Source organism: Astyanax mexicanus, chromosome 10 (genome assembly GCF_023375975.1).
Source record: "Astyanax mexicanus isolate ESR-SI-001 chromosome 10, AstMex3_surface, whole genome shotgun sequence".
NCBI classification, from domain to species: domain Eukaryota; kingdom Metazoa; phylum Chordata; class Actinopteri; order Characiformes; family Acestrorhamphidae; genus Astyanax; species Astyanax mexicanus.
In genome coordinates this window covers 15,286,250-15,300,820 of record NC_064417.1, presented here as the reverse complement: position 1 = coordinate 15,300,820, position 14,571 = coordinate 15,286,250, and the positions used below count along the sequence as shown (strand labels likewise).

General features: G+C 40.5%; 1 long non-coding RNA gene across 9 annotated transcripts in view; it reads right to left on the bottom strand.

Moving 5' to 3' along the window:
• Positions 1 to 354: 354 nt before the first annotated feature.
• The window catches only part of LOC111193344 (uncharacterized), a 28,711-nt gene continuing 14,494 nt past the window's right edge, over positions 355 to 14,571 (bottom strand). For 2 of the 9 annotated variants that reach the window (XR_007441054.1, XR_007441051.1), the window contains 4 exons: positions 4,537 to 4,570; positions 3,970 to 4,034; positions 2,668 to 3,020; positions 355 to 486 (listed from right to left, as the gene is read on the bottom strand). This is a non-coding gene — a long non-coding RNA (uncharacterized LOC111193344). Of the gene's footprint in view, positions 487 to 2,667; positions 3,021 to 3,969; positions 4,035 to 4,536; positions 4,571 to 4,905; positions 4,936 to 5,742; positions 6,083 to 14,571 lie in introns of those variants that run through there. The other 7 variants (XR_007441057.1, XR_007441052.1, XR_007441056.1 and 4 more) reach the window with 5 other exon arrangements.

Genomic DNA, 14,571 nt, shown 5'->3' with positions numbered 1-14,571 from the left:
CCATCAGTTATAAATGCAATACTTAATTAAGCTAATTAAATAAAATACCATCACTTATAAATGCAATACTTAAATAAGCTAATTATATAAAATATCACTTATAAATGCAATATTAATTAAGCTAATTCAATAAAATACCATCACTTATAAATGCAATACTTAAGCTAATTAAAATAAAATACCATCACTTATAAATGCAATACTTAAGCTAATTAAAATAAAATACCATCACTTATAAATGCAATACTTAAGCTAATTAAATAAAATACCATCAGTTATAAATGCAATACTTAATTAAGCTACTTAAATAAAATTTGATTTCAATTAAACAATTTATATATCAACAGGCATTAATACAATTATTTTAATAATAAAACCATTTTTAATTCACATAATATAAACATGCAGACACAGACGTTTTTTGCAGCCAGCTGTGCCTCCACTGATGAGAGCATTCTTGGACACTTAACACCACTACAGTGCAGCCTATAAAAAAGACAAAATAAAAAAATATTTTATTTCAGAAACAGCAGAAAAGAAGTGGCTAGAAATGAATATAGCGTACTAAAATGACAAGTGTTTTTCATTTGACCAAATTTCTAAAAGATATATAAATGTCACAGCTGTATTTAATAGGGGCTAGCTAATTTTCATTTATACCATTTCACATAATAAATAATTACCATTTTACTGGAATTATGCACCCAAAATTAAAAGAAAGATAAATAAAAAGTGCACTTATAGCTTTGGGGTGCATTTCCCAAAAGCTTTGTAAGGCTAAGAACTTTGTTAACTCGTACTTAAAATTATATTGTATTTTATTTACAATAGAATATAAGTCAGCGGTTTTTGATAAATGCATTTGTTGTTGCAGTTGTAATTGTGTTTTTGCTAATAAAGCGGCCAGGTGATAAATGTTCAGGTTAACCCTCAAGCCCCCTTCAAATTTTGCACCCTCTGGACACATTTGTGGTAAAAATGTACAAGCACCTAAAAAATGCTCTTAAATCATTATACATCAATATATATTTTTTTTACATAAATAAACTTTTTTTCATAAAATCACTTAATCAACTTCCGTTCTACCCAAAACTACCAAACATTAAATAATTTTCAGGATTTTAACCCTTTAAATGACAGTTTAAATATTTTAACTATTGTTGTATTTTGGCAAAAAAAAAACACAAAAATTATATTCCACAAAACAAACAGCAGACAAATGAGGCATTGGTGACTATTAGAGTCTTGGACATGTAAAAGATTAGCAACAAAATTGATTTGATTGCATTATTATTTTTTTACATAGTGCCAGATTTAAATTTTGCACCCTCTGGACACCTTTGTTGCCAAAAATGTACATGCACAAAATCAGCAATAAAATACTCATATACATTTTTTTTGCTATTTTTTCATAAATCACTTAATCAAATCGAGCCCAGATCAAAATTATCAAATATTTAATACATTCCAGGATTTTAACCCTTTAATTGACAGTTTAATTACATTCATGATTAATTATTCATTAAAAACCCCCACAAAAGTTGTACTATTTCTCATATAATAAATATTAGATGTATGGGGCATTGGTAGAATTTTTTTATGTAGTGTCAAATACTCCCTCTGAACACCTTCGTGGCCAAAAATGCCCCATTGACTTCCATTGAAAACACATTTTTTTATCTCACTGTAATTACTGTATAAAATTATTAAACAGTTATTTAAATGGTTAAAATCCTGATTTATGAAAAAAAGCAAAACAATATTGAATATTGATTTAAGAGCAGTTTGTAGGTGTGTGTACATTTTTGCCATGAACATGTCCAGAGAGTGCAAAATGCGTCCAGAGAGTATGAATGACGTGAGAGTAAAAGACATTAGATTTCAAAAATTTAATGAAAAAGCAGGTTTTCTGCAAAAATGCATTCCCCTGGCTGCAACATAGCCAAAACGATCACCAAATGAAAAAAAAGTTGAGTCAGTACATCAGTAGGTGGGCCCATTACATTCTCATTGAAGGCTAATGCATCCAAAATTGATTTAAATGCTATTCTCAGTGGGCCCTGTTTCTTTTCAAAATAGATATTAAAGTCACCAACAATGATAACTCTGTCAGAGTTGAGAGCTACTGCAGCTAAAAAATATACTGAATTTCTTAGTGAATTTTGCATATGGTCCTGGAGGACGGTACATAGTTATCAGCAGGAATGAATGTTGGGTTTTGGTGGCAGTAGATGGGCCTGCGACTATAAGGTTAAACAGTTCAAATGACTTAGCTTCAAACTCTGTATTTTGATTTATTCCTATAACTGATGACTACACCACCACCCTGACCAGTCCTGCATGGGTAGATGAAATAGCTAGAACCTGGGGGGAGTGGACTCATTTAGAGCTAAATATCCATCAGTTTTAACCCATGTCTCATAGAGAGTGCATTGTCAATGATAATTTAACCTACAGTAACTGTTTAGGTGCCAGCGATCTTATATTTAACAGCCCCGATTTAATGTGGTTGTTGCTGTAACTCAGGAGGACAGACGAGTTTGTATTAATTCTAATGGAGTTGTTAAAACAGATTTTCCAGCTATTTTGATAACGTGTTTTATTTACACTATTATGAAGAATTGACATACAAATAGTACAAGCAGAAATACCAGCAAACAAACCTACTTGGCTGGTGTGACTGGGTAGAGACAGTCAGTCTCAGCGTAGCACCGCCTCGATGTTCACAGAGAGAAGCCTGTCTCTGTGGAACGGGGCCGGTCGCTCCCGAAAGCTCATCCCCACATGGAGGGCGATGGTGCCGGGGTTCCTGCTTTGGCAATGCGCCCCAGGGAGCCGCTTGCCGACTACCAGCATGCAAGCATCTGGAAGACATGAAATTGTGCCATTACTCTTAGATACTTTTAAATGTCTAACAATTGAATCTCCTATAATGAGAGTACCGCCCTTGGTAGTTTTCCTCTGTGCTGGGGGAGGCGAGGGCTGAGGACCTCGAACCATTTTGCGGATACCAAATCCTGCTGAGAAAGTTGTAAATTAAATAAATTATTTAAAAAAAATCATAAATTGTGATTTCCGGATTTTTATTATGTCTCTCACGGTGGACATGCACCAAAGATGAAAATTTCAGACCCCTCAATGATTTATAAGTGAGAGAACTTGCAAAGTCGCAGGGTGTTCATTTTCCTCACTGTATATATGTGTGCCTCTAGGTCAACTCAGTTCCACAGAGTTCCACCATGTACCACCTAACTGCCCACTGATTTTATGCTACAGGTGGTTTCCTGCAGACAACTGGTGATGGTCACGGTCTTAGCAAGTGTGCAGACTCCAAGTCTGTGCATTCTGTAACCCAGTTGTTACTGCACCATACACACACTTATATGGAATTCCCAAGGAAATACAGGATTTACAGGAATTGCAAAGGGGAGGAGTCAACAAAGACGCTCTTTGAACTTTTTGCAAAGCTCTATGGGAAACACTTGAAGAACTGGCTCGTTCTTTTCTCACGTCATGCGTTAGTTTGTTTGTTATTCGCTAAGATTGATCACTTTCAGGAAAAACACCCCTGTCCTATTTAGTGTGTCATGGTGACCATGTGTAATTACAGTGAGTCTGGAGAAATCCTGCAGTAGTTCTCTCCAGCTTAAAAAAATGCAAAACATTTAAAACTGTTATTTTTAGTTTTCTAGTCAGGAATAGACAACTGATTAGGAATTATTTTAGTTCAAAAGGTGGCAATCATTTAAGATAAAGCAAAGGGATGAAAAGTAATGAAGTATTAGTACTTGGTTACTTTACTCAAGGGTATAGAGTTAGCACGGACACCAATATCCAGTGATTTTTTAAATGGTCCCCGCCAACAATTTGATTTGATAATTTGAACCTCAATCTGATAACGCCTGATGTAATTGTTATTATACGTAACAACACAAATGTTTTAAAAGGAAAGAAATGTATATTTCTTACCTTAACTACTCTATGTATAATGTCACTGCTCAGTGCATCAAGTACTGTTAGGATCCAGGCTGATCCTGCGAGGGGGAGATGCAGCAAGCGCAGACAGAAAACAAAACACAAACTTAAAAGCTATTCTGAACTTCAAAATCACTGTTTCACTCCATTGAGGTGTAATACACTGAATAATATTCCTCTCATGTCTGATCTGACCTCCACGGTGTTGAAACGAGGCTGAGAAAGTTCTGATAGCAGGGCACGCAAATACTTACATAGCCTTGTTTTAACACAGTGGAGCCCAGATCAGACATGAGAGGACTTTTATTCTGTATATTACAGCTCAATGGAGTGGAACACTAATTTTTATGGTTGTAAATTTACTTCTTTAAAAATTTATATAAATTAATCAAGAAAATTTTACAGTGTCCCTTAAAGTTTTTAGTGCAGTGGCACAACAAACAATTAAAATAAGAAAGTGGATAAATGCTACATTAAGAGCAAACATATCAAATCAAACGTGTATCAACAGACTTAAAGTCAAAATTAATTACAGAACTGCTGGAAAATAGAATTAATTACCTTGTTAGGTGATTTGATGGGTAAATGATTACACCTAAAAAACAAACAAAACAAAATTAATAGTAATTAAAGCTGGTAGAAATCCCTTATAATTTAAAATGCAGTTGGAATTAGCTAGCTTAATATGCCCTTTTTTATTATATTCCCCCAATGTTAAAAATGTACTGCAATACAACACAATATTATAATAAACAAGTTAGTTTGACTTAGCAGTGTGTTAGCGACATAAAACATGTTAGTTAATAATAAACTATTAACATAATATATGTTGTATAACAAACAAGACTACCATAATATTAAACATAAAATTCATTAGGTGGATCCAACCTGTAAACATACATTTTATTAGCTAAAATAATTGTATCTCACCTTATCTCAGGTCTCCAGCCCTCAGCAGCCCTACTAAGCAAATGCATATAATTAATATATTGTAGTAACTTTGAACAGGTGTTTTTAAGTTGAAATCAGAACAGATATTGTTTAATATTACTACACATATGCTGATTTAGGCTAGCAAATGTTACCCAATTATTATTCTAAAGATTCACATTTTGCTGATATGGACACTGGCCAGCTCCTTCGTGCGCCACAACGAGAATAAATTTAAGGTGGAATGGAAAAGTTTATGCTGGAAAATAAGTTAAATGCAGCCTCATATTTTTATTGACAGTAACTTAGTTGTGTTTATAACAAATTATAAAATTTATAATTACTTTTTTTTTTTTTACTTTTGGCCAGCTTCTTTGTATTTCCCACTCCACCTTAAACAGTGCTTGAATATGTCAATGTCAGTAAGCCATTGCTGCACGATTTAAGGTGGAGCAGGAAAACGTCTGACGAGCTTTATTTTAATTAAGCCCAAACACAACTATTTAAGGTTCTAAGAATAACTAAAGTTGTTTATTTTAATAAAAAAAAGGTGTGTTACTCGAGCAAAATGAGTTAACAGCGTTTATTTCAGCTAGTTAGCCTGGTTAGCTTAGCTAGTTATACTAGCTAATACTAGCATAACTAACTGGTATCGTTAACTGAAGCTTTTTGTCAATTTTGCCTACAAATTGACAACAATTAACATTAAATACACAAAAAAAACAATTGATATTATCCAACATACACGTGATAAATCAACTTTAGCATATACAAGATTAAAAATGAGCAATAAATGTAATTAAATGACGCTGATAGCTAGTTAGCTAGTTAACTCACCTGAAGCGCAGATTCAGCAGATGTCAGTTGGTCCTCGTGCTGAGTTTGAATTTCTCCCGCTCCTGTGCCGCTCCGCCGATGCGGCCCGGATCCGCAAAACGACACTGAACTGACACTGAACTCACATCTGGTATCTGACTCCGTGCTGAAGTCATATGGAAGGCGTGAAATGAGACGGACTGTTATGCGGATTTACCGTCAGTAAAACGGATCTGAACGTGAGTCACAGTCATAACCCGAACCCGGAGTGAAGCCGGACCAGATCCACTAAACAGACCTGACTGTAGCGCGGATCTGCCGGAGGTAAAACGGATCCGGATCGGAGTAGTCTGCTATCAGGGTGGTTGCTAGGCAGTTGCTAACGTTTTCCAAGTGGTTGCTAGGCAGTTGCTAAGTGGTTGCTAGGCAGTTGCTAACGTTTTCCAGGTGGTTGCTAAGTGGTTGCTAGGCAGTTGCTAACGTTTTCCAGGTGGTTGCTAGGCAGTTGCTAAGTGGTTGCTAGGCAGTTGCTAACGTTTTCCAGGTGGTTGCTAAGTGGTTGCTAGGCAGTTGCTAACGTATTCCAGGTGGTTGCTAGGCAGTTGCTAAGTGGTTGCTAGGCAGTTGCTAACATTTTCCAGGTGGTTGCTCAGTGGTTGCTAGGCAGTTGCTAACGTTTTCCAGGTGGTTGCTAAGTGGTTGCTATGCAGTTGCTAACGTATTCCAGGTGGTTGCTAGGCAGTTGCTAAGTGGTTGCTAGGCAGTTGCTAACGTTTTCCAAGTGGTTGCTAGGCAGTTGCTAAGTGGTTGCTAGGCAGTTGCTAACGTTTTCCAGGTGGTTGCTAAGTGGTTGCTAGGCAGTTGCTAACGTTTTCCAGGTGGTTGCTAGGCAGTTGCTAAGTGGTTGCTAGGCAGTTGCTAACGTTTTCCAAGTGGTTGCTAGGCAGTTGCTAAGTGGTTGCTAGGCAGTTGCTAACGTTTTCCAGGTGGTTGCTAAGTGGTTGCTAGGCAGTTGCTAACGTTTTCCAGGTGGTTGCTAGGCAGTTGCTAAGTGGTTGCTAGGCAGTTGCTAACGTTTTCCAGGTGGTTGCTAAGTGGTTGCTAGGCAGTTGCTAACGTATTCCAGGTGGTTGCTAGGCAGTTGCTAAGTGGTTGCTAGGCAGTTGCTAACATTTTCCAGGTGGTTGCTCAGTGGTTGCTAGGCAGTTGCTAACGTTTTCCAGGTGGTTGCTAAGTGGTTGCTATGCAGTTGCTAACGTATTCCAGGTGGTTGCTAGGCAGTTGCTAGGCAGTTGCTAGGCAGTTGCTAACGTTTTCCAAGTGGTTGCTAGGCAGTTGCTAAGTGGTTGCTAGGCAGTTGCTAACGTTTTCCAGGTGGTTGCTAAGTGGTTGCTAGGCAGTTGCTAACGTTTTCCAGGTGGTTGCTAGGCAGTTGCTAAGTGGTTGCTAGGCAGTTGCTAACGTTTTCCAAGTGGTTGCTAGGCAGTTGCTAAGTGGTTGCTAGGCAGTTGCTAACATTTTCCAGGTGGTTGCTAAGTGGTTGCTAGGCAGTTGCTAACATTTTCCAGGTGGTTGCTAGGCAGTTGCTAAGTTGTTGCTAGGCAGTTGCTAACGTTTTCCAGGTGGTTGCTAGGCAGTTGCTAATGTTTTCCAAGTGGTTGCTAGGCAGTTGCTAAGTGGTTGCTAGGCAGTTGCTAACGTTTTCCAGGTGGTTGCTAAGGTGTTGCTAAGTGGTTGCTAGGCAGTTGCTAACGTTTTCCAGGTGGTTGCTAAGGTGGTTGCTAAGCAGTTATTAGGTGGTTGCTAAGCCCTGGCTGGGGTGCCGGGGTGTCCAAACTTTTGACTGATAGCTGCTCCATACAGCAGCTCCTCCATACACTCACAGTACTGGAGGAGCAGGGGAGAGAAGGGGTTCCGTGCGCAGAGCTGCTCGTGTGTGAGATGGAACTCTGGGCCCCCCATTCATTTCTATGGGAAAACTTCGTACGATATTTGTACGAAAACCGTACGACGTATCGTCGAAACGTTAAAATTTTCGGAAAGAATGCGGTAAGTTCTATAGACCGTCCGATTTTTGTCTTTGTATGTCAAAAATTGTTACCTACACAAACGTTCAAAGTTGTCCCCCATTCATTTCCTATGGGAAAAAAAAGCGTACGTTTACGAAGTTTTTACGAAAACCGTACGATGTATCGCTTAAAAAAGCACAAGCAACCTATTCGGGTATGGGTCCTACGATACTGCAAAGTTTCGTGGTTCTACGTCAAAAGCCCTAGGAGGAGATAGTGATTAAATTTTGAGCGCGGAATAATAATAATAACTAGAAAAGGTAAAGTTCGTGAACGAACTTTAAGTTGGCTTGGAAAAGAACGCTATTAACGTTAAAAAGTTAAAATGGTTGCTAAACGCTAAATGCCAAAAACACGGAAATCTAAAAACGTTTGGTTAAACGTTGAAATCTAAAAATGTGCGGTTAAACGCTGAAAACTAAAAATGTTTGGTTAAACCCTGAAATCTAAAAACATTTGGATAAATGCTAAAATCTTGAAAGTGGTTGCTAGGCAGTTGCTAACGTCTTACAGGTGGTTGCTAAGCTGTTGCTCAGTGGTTGATAGTTATTTGCTAATGTATTACACATGGTTGCTAAGTGGTTGCAAGGCGGTTGCTAAACAGTTGCTTACGTTTTCCTAGTGGTTGCTAAGGTGTTGCTAAGTGGTTGTTAGGCAGTTGCTATCGTTTCTAATGTGGTTGCTAAGCTGTTGCTAGGCTGTTTCTAACGTTTTCCTGGTGGTTGCTAAGGTGTTGCTAAGTGGTTGCTAGGCAGTTGCTATAATTTCTAAAGTGGTTGCTAAGTGGTTGCTAGGCAGTTGCTAACGTTTTCCAGGTGGTTGCTAAGGTGTTGCTAACTGGTTGCTAGGCAGTTGCTATAATTTCTAAAGTGGTTGCTAAGTGGTTGCTAGGCAGTTGCTAATGTTTTCCTAGTGGTTGCTAAGGTGTTGCTAAGTGGTTGCTAGGCAGTTGCTATCGTTTCTAAAGTGGTTGCTAAGCTGTTGCTAGGCTGTTTCTAACGTTTTCCTGGTGGTTGCTAAGGTGTTGCTAACTGGTTGCTAGGCAGTTGCTATAATTTCTAAAGTGGTTGCTAAGTGGTTGCTAGGCAGTTGCTAACGTTTTCCAGGTGGTTGCTAAGGTGTTGCTAAGTGGTTGCTAGGCAGTTGCTAACGTTTTCCAGGTGGTTGCTAAGTTGTTGCTAACTGGTTGCTAGGCAGTTGCTATAATTTCTAAAGTGGTTGCTAAGTGGTTGCTAGGCAGTTGCTAACGTTTTCCTAGTGGTTGCTAAGGTGTTGCTAAGTGGTTGCTAGGCAGTTGCTATCGTTTCTAAAGTGGTTGCTAAGCTGTTGCTAGGCTGTTTCTAACGTTTTCCAGGTGGTTGCTAAGGTGTTGCTAAGTGGTTGCTAGGCAGTTGCTAACATTTTCCAGGTGGTTGCTAAGTGGTTGCTAGGTAGTTGCTAACATATTCCAGGTGGTTGCTAGGCAGCTGCTAAGTGGTTGCTAGGCAGTTGCTAACGTTTTCCAGGTGGTTGCTAAGTGGTTGCTAGGCAGTTGCTAACGTTTTCCAGGTGGTTGCTAGGCAGTTGCTAAGTGGTTGCTAGGCAGTTGCTAACGTTTTCCAAGTGGTTGCTAGGCAGTTGCTAAGTGGTTGCTAGGCAGTTGCTAACGTTTTCCAGGTGGTTGCTAAGTGGTTGCTAGGCAGTTGCTAACGTTTTCCAGGTGGTTGCTAGGCAGTTGCTAAGTTGTTGCTAGGCAGTTGCTAACGTTTTCCAGGTGGTTGCTAAGTGGTTGCTAGGCAGTTGCTAACGTATTCCAGGTGGTTGCTAGGCAGTTGCTAAGTGGTTGCTAGGCAGTTGCTAACGTTTTCCAGGTGGTTGCTCAGTGGTTGCTAGGCAGTTGCTAACGTTTTCCAGGTGGTTGCTAAGTGGTTGCTAGGCAGTTGCTAACGTATTCCAGGTGGTTGCTAGGCAGTTGCTAAGTGGTTGCTAGGCAGTTGCTAACGTTTTCCAAGTGGTTGCTAGGCAGTTGCTAAGTGGTTGCTAGGCAGTTGCTAACGTTTTCCAGGTGGTTGCTAAGTGGTTGCTAGGCAGTTGCTAACGTTTTCCAGGTGGTTGCTAGGCAGTTGCTAAGTGGTTGCTAGGCAGTTGCTAACGTTTTCCAAGTGGTTGCTAGGCAGTTGCTAAGTGGTTGCTAGGCAGTTGCTAAGTGGTTGCTAGGCAGTTGCTAACGTTTTCCAGGTGGTTGCTAAGTGGTTGCTAGGCAGTTGCTAACATTTTCCAGGTGGTTGCTAGGCAGTTGCTAAGTTGTTGCTAGGCAGTTGCTAACGTTTTCCAGGTGGTTGCTAAGTGGTTGCTAGGCAGTTGCTAACGTATTCCAGGTGGTTGCTAGGCAGTTGCTAAGTGGTTGCTAGGCAGTTGCTAACGTTTTCCAGGTGGTTGCTAAGTGGTTGCTAGGCAGTTGCTAACGTTTTCCAGGTGGTTGCTAAGTGGTTGCTAGGCAGTTGTGAAGGTTTTCCAGGTGGTTGCTAAGGTGGTTGCTAAGCAGTTAATAGGTGGTTGCTAAACCCTGGCTGGGCTGCCGGGGTGTCCAAACTTTTGACTGATAGCTGCTCCATACAGCAGCTCCTCCATACACTCACAGTACTGGAGGAGCAGGGGAGAGAAGGGGTTCCGTGCGCAGAGCTGCTTGTGTGCGAGTTAGAACTCTGGGCCCCCCATTCATTTCTATGGGGAAACTTCGTACGACATTTGTACGAAATCCGTACGACGTATCATTTCGTAAAGCATATTTTCGGAAAGAACTCAATAAGTCCTATAGGTCATCCGAATTTCAGCTTCATATCTTAAATATTGTGACGTTCACGGCCGTTCAAAATTCTCCTAGTTCATTGTCTATGGGAAAAAGGGCGTACGTTTACGAAGTTTTTACGAAAATCGTACGATGTATCGCTCCAAAAAGCACAAGCACACCCCGCGGCTATAAGTTCTACCATCGTGTGAAGTTTCGTGGTTCTAGCTCGAAAGCTCTAGGAGGAGTAGTTGTTTATAAAACGTGGCGAGAATAATAATAATAATAATAATAATAAAAATAAGAAGATTACGAAGAACAATAAGTTGGCTTTTCCAAGCCAACTTAATAACTAGAAAAGGCAAAGTTCGTGAACGAACTTTAAGTTGGCTTGGAAAAGAACGCTAATAACATTAAAAAGTTAAAATGGTTGCTAAGCTTTTTCCGTCTGAAGAGTGTGAAGAGTCATTGATATGCTGTTAACTTTTGGCTAAACGCTAAATGCTAAAAACACTGAAATCTAAAAACATTTGGTTAAACGCTGAAATCTAAAAACATTTGGTTAAACGCTGAAATCTAAAAACGTTTGATTAAACGCTGAAATCTAAAAACGTTTGGTTAAACGCTGAAATCTAAAAACATTTAGTTAAACGCTGAAATCTAAAAACGTTTGATTAAACGCTGAAATCTAAAAACGTTTGGTTAAACGCTGAAATCTAAAAACGTTTGATTAAACACTGAAATCTAAAAACGCTTGTTTAAATGCTGAAATTGTAAAACTTTTGGTTAAACTTTTGATTGCTAATGTGTTGCTAGGCAGTTGCTATCATTTCTGAAAAGGTTGCTAAGCTGTTGCTAGGCAGTTGCTAATGTTTTCCAGGTGGTTGCTAAGCTATTGCTAACTGGTTGCTAGGCAATTGCTAACATATACCAGGTAGTTGCTAAGGTGTTGCTAGGTGGTTGCTAGGGTGTTGCTAGGTTGTTGCTAAGGTGTTGCTATGGTATCTGGGGTGGTTTCTAAGATGTTGCTACGTGGTTGCTAGGGTGTTGCTAGGGTGTTGCTATGGTATCCGGGGTGGTTGCTAAGGTGTCGCTAGGTGGTTGCTAGGGTGTTGCTAGGTGGTTGCTAAGGTGTTGCTATGGTATCTGGGGTGGTTGCTAAGGTGTTTCTAAGTGGTTGCTAGGTGGTTGCTAAGGTGTTGCTATGGTATCTGGGGTGGTTGCTAAGATTTTGCTAGGTGGTTGCTAAGGTGTTGCTATGCGGTTGCTAAGGTGTTGCTATGGTATCCGGGGTGGTTGCTAAGGTGTTGCTAGGTGGTTGCTAGGTGGTTGCTAAGGTGTTGCTAGGTGGTTGCTAAGGTGTTGCTATGGTATCTGGGGTGGTTGCTAAGGTGTTGCTAGGTGGTTGCTAATTGGTTGCTAGGTGGTTGCTAAGGTATTGCTAGGTGGTTGCTAAGGTGTTGCTATGGTAACCGGGGTGGTTGCTAAGGTGTTGCTAGGTGGTTGATAGGTGGTTGCTAAGGTGTTGCTAGGTGGTTGCTAAGGTGTTGCTATGGTATCTGGGGTGGTTGCTAAGGTGTTGCTAGGTGGTTGCTAGGTGGTTCCTAAGGTGTTGCTAGGTGGTTGCTAAGGTGTTGCTATGGTATCTGGGGTGGTTGCTAAGGTGTTGCTAGGTGGTTGCTAGGTGGTTGCTAAGTGGTTGCTAGGTGGTTGCTAAGGTATTGCTAAGTGGTTGCTAAGGTGTTGCTATGGTAACCGGGGTGGTTGCTAAGGTGTTGCTAGGTGGTTGCTAGGTGGTTGCTAAGGTGTTGCTAGATGGTTGCTAAGGTGTTGCTATGGTATCTGGGGTGGTTGCTAAGGTGTTGCTAGGTGGTTGCTAGGCAGTTGCTATCATTTCTAAAGTGGTTGCTAAGTGGTTGCTAGGCAGTTGCTAATGTTTTCCTAATGGTTGCTAAGGTGTTGGTAAGTGGTTGCTAGGCTGTTGCTATCATTTCTAAAGTGGTTGCTAGGCAGTTGCTATCGTTTCTAAGGTGGTTGCTAAGTGGTTGCTAACGTTTTCTTAGTGGTTGTTAAGGTGTTGCTAAGTGGTTGCTAGGCAGTTGCTAACGTTTTCCAGGTGTTTGCTAAGTGGTTGCTAACTGGTTGCTAGGCAGTTGCTATAATTTCTAAAGTGGTTGCTAAGTTGTTGCTAAGTGGTTGCTAGGGAGTTGCTAACGTTTTCCAGGTGGTTGCTAAGTGGTTGCTAGGCAGTTGCTAACGTTTTCCAGGTGGTTGCTAAGCAGTTAATAGGTGGTTGCTAAAACCTGGCTGGGGTGCCGGGGTGTCCAAACTTTTGACTGATAGCTGCTCCATACAGCAGCTCCTCCATACACTCACAGTACTGGAGGAGCAGGGGAGAGAAGGGGTTCCGTGCGCAGAGCTGCTCGTGTGTGAGATGGAACTCTGGGCCCCCCATTCATTTCTATGGGAAAACTTCGTACGACAATTGTACGAAAACCGTACGTCGTATCACTTCGCAACCTTCTATTAATTTAAAGATCTCGATAAGATCTATAACCTCGCCGAATTTGGTGTTCGTATCTCAAAAATTGTGGCGGTTACGGACGTTTAAAATTTCGCCCCATTCATTCCTATGGGAAAAAAATGCGTACGTTTACGAAGTTTTTACGAAAACCGTACGATGTATCGCTTAAAAAAGCACAAGCAACCTATTCGGGTATAGGTCCTACGATACTGCAAAATTTCGTGGTTCTACGTCAAAAGCCCTAGGAGGAGATAGTGATTAAATTTTGCGAATAGAATAATAATAATAATAATAACTAGAAAAGGCAAAGTTCGTGAACGAACTTTAAGTTGGCTTGGAAAAGTACGCTAATAACGTTGAAAAGTTAAAATGGTTGCTAAGTGGTTGCTAGGCAGTTGTGATCATTTCTAAAGTGGTTGCTAAGCGTTTGCTAGGCAGTTGCTAACGTTTTCCAGGTGGTTGCTTAGGTGTTGCTAAGCAGTTGCTAGGCAGTTGCTAACGTATTCCACACGGTTGCTAAGCAGTTGCTAACGTTTTCCAAGTGGTGGCTAAAGTGTAGCTAACTGGTTGTTAGGCAGTTGCTATCATTTCTAAAGTGGTTGCTAAGCAGTTGCTAACATATTCCACATGGTTGCTAAGTGGTTGCTAGGCAGTTGCTAACATTTTCCAGGTGGCTGATAAGATGTTGTTAAGTGGTTGCTAGGCAGTTGCTATAATTTCTAAAGTGGTTGCTAGGCAGTTGCTAACGTTTTCCTAGTGGTTGCTAAGGTGTTGCTAAGTGGTTGCTAGGCAGTTGCTATCATTACTAAAGTGGTTGCTAAGTGGTTGCTAGGCAGTTGCTAACGTTTTCCTAGTGGTTGCTAAGGTGTTGCTAAGTGGTTGCTAGGCAGTTGCTATCGTTTCTAAAGTGGTTGCTAAGTGGTTTCTAGGCCGTTGCTATCGTTTCTAAAGTGGTTGCTAAGCAGTTGCTAGGCAGTTGCTAACATATTCCACATGGTTGCTAAGTGGTTGCTAGGCAGTTGCTAACATTTTCCAGGTGGTTGCTAAGACGTTGTTAAGTGGTTGCTAGTCAGTTGCTATAATTTCTAAAGTGGTTGCTAGGCAGTTGCTAACGTTTTCCTAGTGGTTGCTAAGGTGTTGCTAAGTGGTTGCTAGGCATTTGCTATCATTTCTAAAGTGGTTGCTAAGTGGTTGCTAGGCCGTTGCTATCGTTTCTAAAGTGGTTGCTAGGCAGTTGCTAACATATTCCACATGGTTGCTAAGTGGTTGCTAGGCAGTTGCTAACATTTTCCAGGTGGTTGCTAAGATGTTGTTAAGTGGTTGCTAGGCAGTTGCTATAATTTCTAAAGTGGTTGCTAGGCAGTTTCTAACGTTTCCCTAGTGGTTGCTAAGGTGTTGCTAAGTGGTTACTAGGCAGTTGCTATCATTACTAATGTGGTTGCTAAGTGGTTGCTAAGCAGTTGCTAACGTTTTCCTAGTGGTTGCTAAGG